At 38.0% G+C, this 14770-nt stretch overlaps 1 protein-coding gene across 1 annotated transcript in view; it reads right to left on the bottom strand.

Annotated features, from left to right (window-relative positions):
• The window catches only part of UMAD1 (UBAP1-MVB12-associated (UMA) domain containing 1), a 216857-nt gene that overhangs the window by 141755 nt on the left and 60332 nt on the right, over nt 1–14770 (bottom strand). The window lies entirely within an intron of this gene.

Here is a 14770-nt window from a genome sequence, read left to right as displayed (position 1 = left end):
GCACTGACAGCATGGAGCCCAACGTAGGGCTCAAACTTATGAACCATGAGATCTTGACCTGAGCGGAAGTTGGACGCTTAACCGACTGAGCCACACAGGTGCCCCTAACTTCATAATAACTTTGATCATAATAATGTGGATCAAAAGGTTTTTTTTTATAAGGTGGGGAAGGATAAAACTATGCAACTAAGGCATACACTGCTAATTCTTAACAATAACCACAAAAAAAGAAAGAAAGAAAATGTTGATCGCAATCATTTGAAGATACAAGAAAATTACAAATTCAGAATTATCTAAAAGAGCCAGAAATTGCACTCATATTTTCTTCTCTAAAGAGAGATACTTGTACTATGTATTATAGAAATCAAAAATTTTATCAGCAAGGGGGAGATTTGTCTTGGTGTGTGGTAGCTGGATTCAAGATAGTTCCATGTTACTAATACAAATAGAGTAGGTTAAGCACATAAAATAGGTAAGTATAAATAACCCATATGTTTTCATAAACATTTAAAGAAAGGTTCAGTGACAAGTTGAAAATTAATAAGATATTTTTACAGGAATATTGAAATTCCTAACTTCAATTGACATGGGACTGGCTAGTAGGAAACACTGCCCTGGGATTAATTCTACACGGTGTCTGGCCAACATACTAGCCTGTGTAGACATAATTACCACAAATTGCTATGTTTTCTGTGTACCATCCATTTCATGTAATCATATTAATTTCAAAGCATGAGCAATATCTATTCTAACAAGAGGACCACAATTCTAATTTAGGAATATGAAATTTATACTGGTTTGCTTTGTTCTCTTGGGTAACAATCATATGGCTGGGGAAAAGATATTCCCACTAAACCAATAAATATAATCAACAAAGGAAACGCATCAGTGAAGGACCCAAAAATGTCAGCCTTCAGTGCACACTTATAGCCTAGTAATATCTTCAGAACTATATGCCAAGACCACTGATGTCTTTCTGAGGTTTAACTTGGCATCCATCCGACGACCCAGAGATTCTGGAGTTTCCTGCCAGATAAAGGACAAATATACCAACTGGGTCTGGTGCGTTACTTGCTGCTGTTTTAAAAAAACAATGCCAGATTGCAACACTCTTTGTCGACAAAAATGTCTGACATTTCTGGCTTAAGACCTTTTGAGTCTAATAAATAGCTCCATTTCTTATGACAGAGGTTTCTTTCATTGATGGATTTATTAAATAAATAAGCAGTTCATCAGTTTACAGAATGTGTTATTTCACACAATTTACTATGAAAGAACTAGCAGGTGGTACTATTAAGAGCCATCAGTAGTAGGAATTGTTTCATAGATGACCAACTCAATCTACATTTGGAACACTGCCATCCTTTATAAGGTTTTTCCATATAACACATTCGAAGTTTTAGTGCACATCTACTCAGGGTGTTTATGAAATCCTTGTGCAACTTTAAACTTGACCTATCCCACTGAACTATATTTTATGGGACTCTGTTAAAACTGCTGTGTATTCATCCAGACCACATTCTTTAAAGGAACTTCAAGCCAGGATCATGAATGCAATTTATGAAATCACTCGGCAGCAGCTGGAGAATGTTTTCAATGAGGTGGAAAATCAGACTGAATGTTGGATCACCAAAAAATGGTGGTTATGTTGAAGTCTATAAATTTAAACTGCAATGTTAAAGTCTTACTCACACTGATTTAAGTCATTTTTAATTTTTTTCTGTCACAAATACAACAAAGATTAAGGTTTAAAGTTAACATGGAAATTTTTAAAACACCCAAAATGGCTATGATGTTATATATTTCTGTTAGAAATTTTATTATTTTTCCCATGTTAGAAGACTAATAGCAACCCATTAGAAAATGTTTTACAGTATCCTAAAAAGGCTAACATATATTTTATAGATCACTGATTCTCCAATTGACTTAAACCACATTTAAAAAATTCTACTATTTATAAAGATGCATATTTGTAAGTAAACCATTTCCTAATGGGTTGTTAAAAGAGAAAAATCAGCAGGAGAGAGATTCATTCACATGTAAAAAGAGAACATGGCTAAATGCGATGTAGTACCCTGGATTTAATCCCAGAACAACAACAACAACAAAACATATATGGAGAAACTGGTAAAATCCAGACAAACTCTGTGGTTTAGTTAATACTATTGTACTAATATTTATTTCTTTGTTCTAACAAATCTACTTTGGCTGTGTAAGATGTGGATGAAAAATATATTTCCAAAATGCTCTATAGTATCTTTGCAACTTTTCTATAAACCTAAAATTATTCCAAAATAAATTTTTAGCTTTTTTTCTTAAAGTTTATTTATTTTGAGAAAGAGAGAGAGAGAAAGAGAGCGAGCACATGCACATGAGTAGGGGAGGGGCAGAGAGAGAGAATCCCAAGCAGGCTCCGTGCTGTCAGCACAGAGCCAGATGCAGGGCTCGATTGCATGAACCATGAGATCATGACCTGAGCCAAGATCAAGAGTCACAGGCTTAACTGACTGAGCCACCCAGGTACCCCCAAATTTTATTAGTTTTTTAAATGTGATGAGAATATTGGTACCTTCCGTAATTACCTTTTTCTCTACCTTACCTATAATCACTGACTGGGACACATTTTATTTTCCAAAGTCGGCCAAAACATCTCCCATCACATGTGTTCCTTAGCAAGATTTTCCCATCAAGAGATGGTATTTATTTCTCTATGCCTTGAATCTGGGAACACCCTGAGGCTCTTTGACCAAAACAACATGGTGGAAATGATGCTGTATCAGTTCTGGGGGTAGCTCTTAGCCGGCCTGCTAGCTTCTACTTACTGTGTGTCTGGATTAGTGATTCTTAGAACCCAGCCACCATTTTATGAGAAACCCAAGTGATATGGAGAAGCTATGTACAGGTAATCTTTTTCTCAGCGTTAGCTTGACCTAGCATCTACCGATAGTCATATGAGTAAGACACTCTGGATATCAAGCCCAGTCCAGCTTTCTAATGATGGCAACCCCAGCCAACACCTGATTACAACCACATGAAAGAGTTCAACTACGAGCAGCCCAGCTACATTCAGTCAACCCACAGAACTATGATAATAACAAATTGTCATTTTTGTGCCACTAAGTCTTGGTAGCTTGTTAAACAGTAAAAGATAACTGGGACACTGGCAATTAACAAAAAGGAAGTTTATGCCCAGATGTATTCATGGAGGTGTCAGAAACAGAAGGTCTGACACAGAAGATCTGAAAAAAAAAAAAAAAATTTGTTTCTCTTTTCTCTTTTCTGCCTACTTATTTCTCCTCACAGAATTTATTGATTATAGCAGTTGAGGATGATAAGCAAATTTTAGAAAAAAAACACTCAACTGGAACTTCACAGGAGAATCAACTTTTTTATATTTACCAAAAGTAAAACTTATCAGTTCACTAATGTCAATGATATTTTCTTAAAAGGGACAAGAATTACTCACTGCATTTGCTTACTAAATAACAAGAATACTGTCATGAATCTCAATGGCTGGAGCAAGAATTCCAAGCAGAAGCTATAAGAATACTTATCTAAAAAAAAAAAAACTATATATATCTCTATATATAGATATATAATTATATATAAGTTAATATATATATATATATATATAACCCAAAGAATAATAGCTAACATTTATATCAGATATCCCTCACAGTCCCATGAGGTGGATCCTCTTACTTTCTCCATTTATAGATCAGGAAAATGAAGCTTAGCAATGTTAAGCAACTTGCCAAGGTCACCAGGTCAGTTAGGGTAGGAGCTAAGCTTCAAATCCAATTTGCGTCCACCGTGTGAGCCCTTTCACTACATTTCAGGTTATATTTTTATACCTAAGGCATCTTTTATCCATTTTAATAGACCATTAAAAAAATCATTCCAAACAACTAATCAAATAGCTTATTTCAAACTTGGTCTGAAATTACATTCCAAAAAAGAGACTTAAATTATTTCAAAAATTTTTTTCTAAAATATCTTTTTTTACTGGGCCAGTGCTATAGAAAAAAATGTTTGTGCCCTGCCCCCAAACCCCATCAAATTCATATGTTAAAATCCTAACTCCCAAGGGGATGGTTTTGGAGGTGGGGCTTTTGGATCCCACCTTTGGGAGGTGGGGTGATTGGGTCATGACAGTGGAGCTTCATGAATGGGTTTAGTGCCTTTATGAAAGCGACCCCACACAGATCCCTTACCCCTTCCACCATGTGAGGACATGGCTAAAAGTCAGCCATCTTTGAACCAGTAAGTGGTCCATCACCAGACACCAAATCTACCAGTGCCTTGATCATGGACTTCCTTGTCTCCAAAACTGTAAGAAATAAATTTGTGTTGTTTATAAGCCACCTAGTTGATGGAAATTGTCTTACAGCACCCAAGGAGAGTAAGACAGGTAGCTTATAAATAGACAATTTAGCAAAAAGTCTTTTGGGTTATTTAATTACTATGAGCAAATCAAATACCTGGGAGTCTTGAACATTATACTCTAAAATGAAAAGTGACCCAATCCTCTTGATCTTTACCTCTAAAAATCTCTCTGGAAGGTATTTTTCCCCTTTATTGAACTTCCCTACTAGTTCAGGGCTTCATCATTTCTTGCCTAGACCATTACAAATGGCTCCCAAAGGTCTTCTGTGTCTCAAACCTGTTTCCTCTACAGACCATGGCCCATGCGGCTACCACAGTTCTGTTTTTTAAACAAATATTTGATTATTTTACTCCTTCCATTCAGAAGAAAAAAAACTTTCAAAGTTTGATTTGAAAATCAAAGTTCACCAGTTTGAAATGCAAAGCCCCCACTCCCACTGCTGCCCTTTCCAGTCCCAGCCATCTTTCAGGTATCACTTCTCATTGTATTTCATCAGATATTATTTGCTTTGAAAATCATCATTTTTCAATATCCTGCTTATGATTTTATAAACTCAAGTTTGAGTACTCCCAAGTTTTGTTTTTATGAAAAATGCATGCTTATCATCATATACCCACTTCTTAAGCCTAACCATTCGGATCATCTGGCTCAATCAGGAGTGGAGGAGAAAGTGATACCCAGTACACCTCTGAAGGAGTTAAACATGAGGATGTGGGCATATTTTTTTTCCTCTAAAAAAAGAATGAACTAGGCAACTATGGATGCAATTAAAAGTCGGGAGGTCTAACACTAGAAAAAGGAAGCGACGTTGGATGAGACACCATCATCTGCTTAAAGTGAGGGCTAGCAGAAAGCTCAAGTGAACACGTCATCAACCTTTGTGGGCAGGTTAGCACAGTGGTTCTCAACTTGGCTGCACATTAGAATCATCTGGGGATGTGGAACCCTTGAATATGCTCCAGGCCTATTACATCAGAACCTCCAGGGGTGGAATCAAGTCTCCAGGGGTGGAATCAAACACACTCAGGTGATTCTAATATGCAGTCAAGGTTGACATTCACTCTGTTCAAAGACACAGCTGATGAACAAGGACCAAAGAAGAGTGCTGATGGCGCAGATAACTAGAAAGCAACCATATATTCTAGTGTCCACAAGCACAGTTATGATTTTCTCTGGGAATGTTTAGTAGCCTGGGAACAGAGGCAGATTAAAGGAAAGGCTGGGTTTATCCAAAGGGGATCCAAAATGGATCCAAAAGGATCAAAATAACTGAGGGGTCCCATCTCACAGCACTGCAGTGACTGACCACAGGCTCCAGACTGGATAAGGCGTCAGGAAGCGGTGAGAGATTGAGCAAATGACAACTGTCAATTAGATAAGCCAACGGTGGCATGCAAGAGGGACATCTTGACTTCAGAGAAGAGGATTTCTGGGTTTAAGGTTTAAGATTTAAGATTTCAGGTGAGGCCCCAATCTAAGTGATTAGATAATGTAAAGCAAGGCCACAGCAGAGAACTGGTAGAGTAGAAAAGGTAAAATCATTGGCTGGGAAAGTCTTTGGAGAACAAGGGATTGAGGTTACGGTGTTAGCTGGGGCACCATCATGGATGTTAGAGATACCCAGGCTGATTACAGGACCTGGGAAAGGGAGACAGCCAAGTCCAAGGGCCTGGGAAGTCTGGAGCATAACCTAGAGCGAGAAGATGGTGTCCTTATGAATGATGTAGAAGAGAAATGGACTGAGGTGGCAGGGTGGAAGCAGAACGACAAGTGATCTCAGAAGCCAAGTCCTAAGTGTGTGAGAACGAGCAGCATCCATCTGAAAGGGCTGAATCCTCTCAACCAAAGGAAGACAATGGAGGAGCATCTTTTCAAACCATATTTGTTCATGTCACTCTCACTCACAGCTTCATGTTCATCAGCAGTTTCCACTTAAAGATAAACATATTAGCAGAGCCCATGAGGTCTAGTGTGAAGGTCTGCCTGACTCCCTCCTGGCTCTCTGCACATCAGCCTATAGGCCTTTATTCCGATTCACCAAAAGTGCCATTTGCCCTAACACCAAAAAGCCATTATGATTTCTTGTTGCCTCAGTCTGGAACCCTCTCCCTTCCTTCCTCTCTCCATTCAGTTAACTTATACACGCTTCCGCTCTCAGCTCAAATTTTACTTAGGGAAGACTTCCTCAAACTTCCACACATGGTCATCTGCTCTCACAGCACTTATCAGTGCTGTAGTTTTACACTTGTTTAGGTGATCATATAATTAAAGTCTGTCTCTCCAACTGGACTGTCAGTTCCAGGAGGGCACAGACTGTAGAATGGCATATGGTAGACCCACTACAAATGCTATTGAATGAATGAATACATGAATGGATATGCAAATGAACAGTGAAAAGGCACTAGATGGATTCTTGATACTATTCTCATAGCAGCAAGAGATAACATTCCTCGAGTACTTCTTCCTATATGTGAGATATGGCTACTCACTGAATCGACACATCAACCTCCATAATAGGTTTTACCATCCCAATTTTATAAATGAGGAAACTGGTGCTCAGATTAAATGACTTGCCTGTCACCGCTCGCCCCCCCACCCCCCCCCCCCCGAGCCAGGATTCTCCCAGGTAGAGGTACTCTATCTCTATATACAGCTGGCAACAGGGGTACCTATAGTGAAAGCCAAATTATTGCACAAAACAGCAACTCTAGATGTTTACACATATCTGGACTTGGATCAGTGTGCCTGGCTTCAAGCTGGTACTCTTCACCATGATATTTTACAATAGAATGGAGGTCCCAAGGGTGCAAACTGGGTCAGTGGAGAATACAATTGGGTGGGGAGCTCAAAAAAAAAATCACTGAGGGGACAGGTAGACAAATCCTCATGGGCAGTCACAAACGATGAGAGAGAGGAGGAGGAGGAGGCAGAATAAGAAGTTGACTCACTGACTCACAGAGATCTTCCCTGAGATGGAAGGGAGTTTTCATTCAAGTGAAGCATCAGGAAGGGTAACCAGTTCCTGCTCATATGGAAGCTCTTCCATATTTTATGGGGCAAAACTCTGAAATCCCCATTTAGTACTAACTCAAATACCTGAGCTTCTTTTAAAGCAAAACCGGGTTCTAATGGCAGGAACCCCAATGGCTTGTGCTCACACAGAAGTAGAGTGGTTTTCGGTTGGGAACAGTACTAAACTGGCTCCTTGACATTGCAAACACAATTCCAACTTGCCCACGGCGCCAGGTCCAAAGCACATGAACCTCTAGACACAAATAGAGTATGTGAGGAAAGAAATTTCACGGTTTTTCTTTTAATCTAGTTTTGGTCAAAATCCAAATAAGAGACATTCACATGCTGTATTAGTTTCCTAGGGCTGCCATATTAAGTACCACAAACTTGGTGGATTAAAATGATAGAAATTTATTCTCTCACAATTCTGGAGCCTAGAAGTCTGAAAGCAGGGGTCAGCAGGGCCATGTTCTCTCTGAAGTCTCTAGGGGAGGACGCTTCCTTGCTTCTTCCAAGAATTGCCTAGGTTGCTGGAAATCCTTGGTGTTCTTTGGTTTGTAGCTTCCTCACTCCAGTCTCTGCCTCCATCACTACACAGCCTTGTGTGTGCGTGTGTGTATCTCTGGGTCCAAATGTCACTCTTCTTATAAAGACACCAGTCATTAAAGATTCACTCTAATGAATATGACCTCATCTGAATCTGATTACAACTGCAAGGTTATTTCCAGATAAGGTTATATTCATATATTCATAGGTACTAGAGGTTAGTGGGTCTTTTTTTTTTTTTTTTTAGTAAATGAATACCTTCATTTATTTGTTTTTTACATTAGTTAATATTCAATTTTTTGCTTAGAAGCACAAAATCCTAATTAGCACAGGAAGATCTAAAGAAAGTATCCTAATATGAGACTATTAAGAATTTATTAATTTATATATTAAAAATAAACATTGGGGCCCATCGGTGGCTCAGCCAGTTAAGTGTCTACTCTTGATTTTGGCTCAGGTCATGATCTCAGGGTTGTGAGATCGAGCCCTGCATCGGGCTCTACACTGACAGCATGGAGCCTGCTTGGGATTCCCTCTCTCCCTTTCTCTGCCGCTCCCCTGTTCTCTCTTTGGATTTTGTGTCTTCCTCTCTCTCTGCCCCTCCCTCGCTTGAGCAGTCTCTCTCTCATGCACAAATAAACTTAAAAAAAAAAATAATTAACAAAATAAACATGTTAACTATTCTATAATAAAATAAGAAATAAAAAATAAAAATAAACACTTGTATCTCTGAGGAAAATCACTATAATCAATTGGAAATTTAGCCAGCTACTAGGATATAAGGGGGAAAAAGTCCTTAACAATTAAGGCATATAAAAATCTCTACCTCCACACCTTCCGCTTAACTCCTTCAAGCCTTTTTGTTCCCTGCTCTACTCCCCGGTTTTACTGAGATATAATCGACCAACAAAATTGTATTAGTTTAAGGTACACAACATAGTGATTTGATACATGTCTGTATCACAAAAGGATTACCACAATAAGTTCAGTTACCATCACAGGAGACTCAAGTCAAACTGCAACACACGCTAACCCCTCATTCCTCCAGGGAGTCCAAATGCTACCTTTCTACAAATTCAGATTACCAGAACGTGGCACACCTGCATTCAATTCACTTCATGAGTGAGTTCTTCAGTAAAATGCCCTTTTTAAAAAAGTTTAAATAAAAACATATGAAAAAATACGCTGGTTTCTTCTACAAAACCACAACTGAATACAATAATCATTATGTCTTTTCAAAAGGCCTTTTTATAATTACCATGAGAAAAGTTTACCTGTCCTGATGATAATGAAAAGTTTTCTTTGCAAATTAGGAAGCTAGGTAGTTTATACTATAGTAGCAAACTTACGCTTAGTAGTCTACACTATAGTAGTATACTTACACTTAATCGTCTATACTATAATACTATAGTAGTCTTGGTTGTATCAGAATCACTGCGTAGGAGGGTAGGGAGGAAGATGATGAAAATGCGTGTCTAGGACCCACACCTAACCCACAAAATCAGAATTAATGGGGATGAGGCCCAGACACATGCACACCTTTTTTTTTTTTTTTTTTTAATATATATTTTTGAGAGAGAGAGAGAGACAGCGCAAACAAGGAAGGGGCAGAGAGAGGGAGACCCAGAATCTGAAGCAGGCTCCAGGCTCTGAGTTATTAGCACAGAGCCCGACTTAGGGCTTGAACCCATGAACTGTGAGATCATGACCTGAGCCAAAGTTGGACGCTTAACTGACTGAGCCACCCAGGTGCCCCAGCATATGAACTTCTGACAAGCATCCAAAGTGATTCTGATGTACACAAAGTGTGAGTACTACCAGGTGACGGTTTGACAATTTTTTCACCCCCTTTCCAACCCTTTATTCTCAGGGGTGTGTAGTTTGCAAGTTATATTTCAATGGTCTTATGGAGTTCATGTCCTTTATTGAAAGCTATACATTTTTCTATTTAAATTTAACATTAATAGGCAGTTTCTAAGCATTCTACCTCTGAGATACTCATTTGAAATAATACCTGTGACTGTATTTTAAGTCCTAATGCATTTTTTTCCCAAAGATGACATACATTCTCAAACAGATGGCTCTATTCATCCTCACCACTCAGGAGTACGCTGCAAGAAACTATTATTCTCTTCAAAGATGAAAAATAAAGGTTCAAGCCCAACTCAAACTGAGTATTTATTAAACACCTTTAATGCTCAAGACACTGTTAAATATCACCTCATCAGGAGAGGTTATACTGCTAGGGAGGTAACTCTCTGAATATGGAAAGGTTAGTGTTGCACTGAAACACTCCCCTGGCCCCTGATTCACCAGCTCCTGCGTGCACAGAATTGCACAGTCTGAACAGGGGAATTATCTTAATTGATCAGTATAAGCAGTCGTGAACAATTCGGCATAAGAGCGCCAAGTACTTTCTTCTTGCCATGCTATTTTTCTCATCTTCATTTCACATGTAAAAATTCATTAAAACCTCTCAAATTTAAGGCTATCAAGTACCACAAAGAACTATTGTCACTAAGGCGAAAAATATATATATTGGTTTCCACGGGTTTCTATAGTTGAAAGTATGTGAAAAATTATTTAGTTGGTTTGAAGTCTTTTGTGAAATCCCTTGCGAGACCCAACTGTTGACTGTGGTTAGAATACGTTCAAAAGTATAATCAGATTGCATCATCGCCATCACCTGCTCAGAGGCAAGTTGAAGAAACATGTGCTCATGAAGCTGAGGCTGCCTTATTGTACTACGCTCTCATGTGGGCTTGCCAGAGAGATTAGTCACCAGTTTGCAGCTGGTTTCAAATTCAGTTACTGCGATACCAGTGCAGATGCAGTGGCTTACCCTAATTATACTGCTCCAGTTTAATCTTTCCACTTGTAGCGTACTATATACTGGATCGAATGCAAGACTCTGAAAATTGGTTTCAAACAGAAGAGACTTCAAACTCACACACTCGTGACCCTCCCCGACAGCCTGCTAATCCTATTTCATCACTGTATCACTGGGGTCTTCTGAATCCATCCCAAAGGTGTCTTTACCTACCTCAGCCATCACGGAATCTCATTAACAAAAAAGGCAGGAAAAGCTGTTCTTAAAAAAACCACTTTTGAAATAAAAGTTTTGTCAGCTCCAAAGGTACTTTTTAATATTTATTTACAAGAATTTCCATTTTCTCCCTGCTTGCAATTCAACATACTAGCAAATCCTAAGGAAATTAATCTTAGTCAGTGGTTTCTAAATTTGAATGATGATCAAAATCACCCCAGAGGCTTTTAAAAAGACCCACAGATTTCCCTAGCTTTATCTAGGACCTACTGAGTCATAATTTAGAGGTTTCTTTTAAAATTAACCTGTAAATAAAGCTTACGATGGTACTGCTTCTGAGAGAAAAAGAAAGAAAGAAAGAAAGAAAGAAAGAAAGAAAGAAAGAAAGAAAGAAAGAAAGAAAGAAAGAAAGAAAGGAAGGAAGAAAGAAAGAAGGAAAGAAAGAAAGAAAGAAAGAAAGAAAGGAAGGAAGGAAGAAAAGAAAAGAAAAGAAAGAAAACGAAGGAAGGAAGGAAGAAAGAAAGAACAGGTTTTTGCCTATCTCAGGCAGGTCTCTTTGTTGCCTATTCCTATTTGTAATAAATGCCCTTGTGTCAGAGATGAGGTCTATACAAGGAAGTGGGGTGAATTAGAACTCTTTAAACAACAAAAAAAAGAAATAAAATCCTAGCACCACAAATCCATAGAAGATAATCAGAGAAGAGGCTGCAAGAGGATATTTGTGGGTGTGAACAATAAAGGCGAGGGGTAAAACACATATTTTCATATAGTCATTATTTTTCAGGCATCTGTTTCAATTTGCTGGATGCATTATAGTTTTTTCTCGAAGATAACATGATTTCCTTATGATTTTGACAGTATACATTTTAGACTTTATGCATTTCTATTCTCTTGTTTCTTAATAATGCATTCATGCCACATTAAGTGGTAAACAAGAATAGGCAATCCATGCCTTCGCCACACATACCATATCCTGTATGGTATTAAAAAATTAATATACTAAAGATAGTTCTATGAGTAAAATAAAGTATATTATAAGAAATTCACATCAACATATTTCAGAATACCCCTGGGGATAAAGACAACACATTAAAGTTACAGTGAAAACATCTGAAAAAAAAAATCACTCAAGTTCTGCAATATCTCTCCTTACCAAATGAATAATGTCAGTTTTACTCTATCGTCTGATCTAAAATTTAGAATTTATTATATACAAATATGAAGTTAAGCATTCTGCTGTAACAGGTTACTCAATACACTGCTAAAATAATGAATCACTGTGTCAATTTTAAATTTTTTTTTTAATGTTTATTTATTTTTGAGACAGAGAGAGACACAGCATGAACGGGGGAGGGGCAGAGAGAGAGGGAGACACAGAATCTGAAACAGGCTCCAGGCTCTGAGCAGTCAGCACAGAGCCCGACGCGGGGCTTGAACTCACGGACCGCAAGATCATGACCTGAGCCGAAGTCGGCCGCTCAACTGACTGAGCCACCCAGGCGCCCCCACTGTGTCAATTTTAAAAACTGGATTTCCCTAAAGGCTAAAAGCTACACAACAATGATAAATAGAATCTACAGTACTTTCAGGTACTCTGTTGAGTATTTTTAAATAACTAGTAAACACCCAGCTTAGTTGATGGCTAACTTGACCAGACAGACTTTCCTATGACAGAATATGTTAATCTGACAATTACTTATGGCCAGTTATAAACGTAAACAGCAGTGATGAGATTCAAACAAAATCTGAAGGTCAAATTTCAACTGACTCTCTCATCCTGACCCCAGTTCCTGACCCATACTGTTACAAATTAATTTCTCTGTTATTTAATATTTGTTTTATATGTTCAAAATATAACACAAGTTGTCTTACAACACTCAATATTGTTGATGCCCTAGAGAGGGCAAAATAGATGGATTCAATGAGGCAGAGGCCATCTTCTCCAATATGACTGTAACTACTTCTTTATTTAATAAGCATTCAGTTAAGTGGGAAATTATTTACAAATGCATGCCTTCAACATTACATTTTAATTCAAAACAAGTGGATTATATGCATTTAATAAAGTAAATACTTTGAAGTTACTTAGAAGAAATACAATTTTTCCTGGCATTGTCTTTTCCCATATTATATTGTTGAACGCTGATTCAGGCCGTTATTCCGTACAACATAAAAATGTTTCTAGGGCATCTATATTATATGACATGAGTAATTTTTGGTGCTAGATTGCTCTTATCTTTTCCTTCTCTTCATATTTAGATCCATCCTTTTCTGTCACAGCCTGTACAGTTTCTGCATCATCCATAATTGCATTTAAAACAAACAAAAAACCGTGACTATTAGCTTACCGTATTGAGGCTCTTACTCATTGACAGAAGTCTTCCATTTGAGGTGGAACAACAACAACAACAAACTATGTTGTTCAGTAACTCCCGTAATTCAGAATGTTCTTACATCATAGTTTTCACCAAAGTTTAGTAAATGCTTCAGTGGATTTTGCTATGTGCTCTCACTATACCTACTGTTTTTAAAATGTTTGATGTTATCTATTTTATATGACTGCCAGTTTTGTCTCATACTGTTTTTTCCAAATTAAAATTCAAAGCTCTTGAGGCACCTGGGTGGCTCAGTTGGTTAAGCATCCAACTTCGGGTCAGGTCATGATCTCACAGCTCATGGGTTTGAGCCCTGCGTCGGGCTCTGTGCTGAGAGCTCAGAGCCTGGAGCCTGCTTCGGATTCTGTGTCTCCCTCTCTCTCTGCCCGAACCCCACTTGCCCTCTGTCTCTTTCAAATATGAATAAACGTTAAAAAAAAAAAGTTTTTTGTAATTCAAAACTCTTTTCTTCATATCTCCTCTTTAAACACTCCAAAATCTTCTGATTTGAAGGTTACAGCAAAGACATTACATTCAATGGCAATCTATGGCAGTTAGGTCACTTTCTCGAAGATCCTACGGGCAGGGATGGGAAGAAACTTAAAGTACAGGGAACAACACTGTCATTTCAGTTAAGTTTATTTTCAAGTGTTTCTGTGCTGAAGGTACATATGAATAGGAGAGAACTCTAGAAATAATTTAGGAAGTCCATTAGGTAAAACATGAAGAACCATATAAAGTATGTTATTCTCGAGTTCTAGGATTTGTGAATTTGCCTATAACAAAAACTATAGTTTGTTAGTTTGAGTTGCATTGCTGCCTATGACAACAGTTAGTCTCTCTGAATTTTTGTTTTGCTGCCACGTGCTCTGCTTTTCTATGTCAACATTTGGAGAACAGTTTCAACTACATGGCATAATTGACCTGCAATAAAATTGTCATTATAGATAAAAAGACAAGTTCTTTGTAAGTTTTTGAATGGGTTGCTCAGAAGACAATTTCTCCCTACAAGTGGCAAACACCCCACATCTGACTTTCCCCCAACTTTCCACCCATCTGTTGCTTGCTTTAGCATTCTCACATAGGAAAGATTTGTGGGGAGGGGCTGTATTTGTAGAAGAGCCACCTGATGAGATTTCTGAGCCTTTCTTCTTAGTAAGCCCACCACCTAATTTGTTGTATACAACTTCCGATTGTTTTGAAGCAGATGAGAATTTAAAGACATTTGCAAATCAGTCTGATGGTTTTATAAGTTATGGCAGCCACACCTAAACTGACAGCTCTTTCTTTTTTATTTTAGCAATTAAATGATGGATTATTTCCACAGCACTTAACTATGTTTTTGTAGAAATAATTACTTCTTTGTTATACTTACATATTTTTTAAATTGCATTGTGCAATTAC

This window comes from Panthera tigris, chromosome A2 (assembly GCF_018350195.1).
Source record: "Panthera tigris isolate Pti1 chromosome A2, P.tigris_Pti1_mat1.1, whole genome shotgun sequence".
Taxonomy (NCBI): domain Eukaryota; kingdom Metazoa; phylum Chordata; class Mammalia; order Carnivora; family Felidae; genus Panthera; species Panthera tigris.
This window is presented reverse-complemented; position numbering and strand designations above follow the sequence as displayed.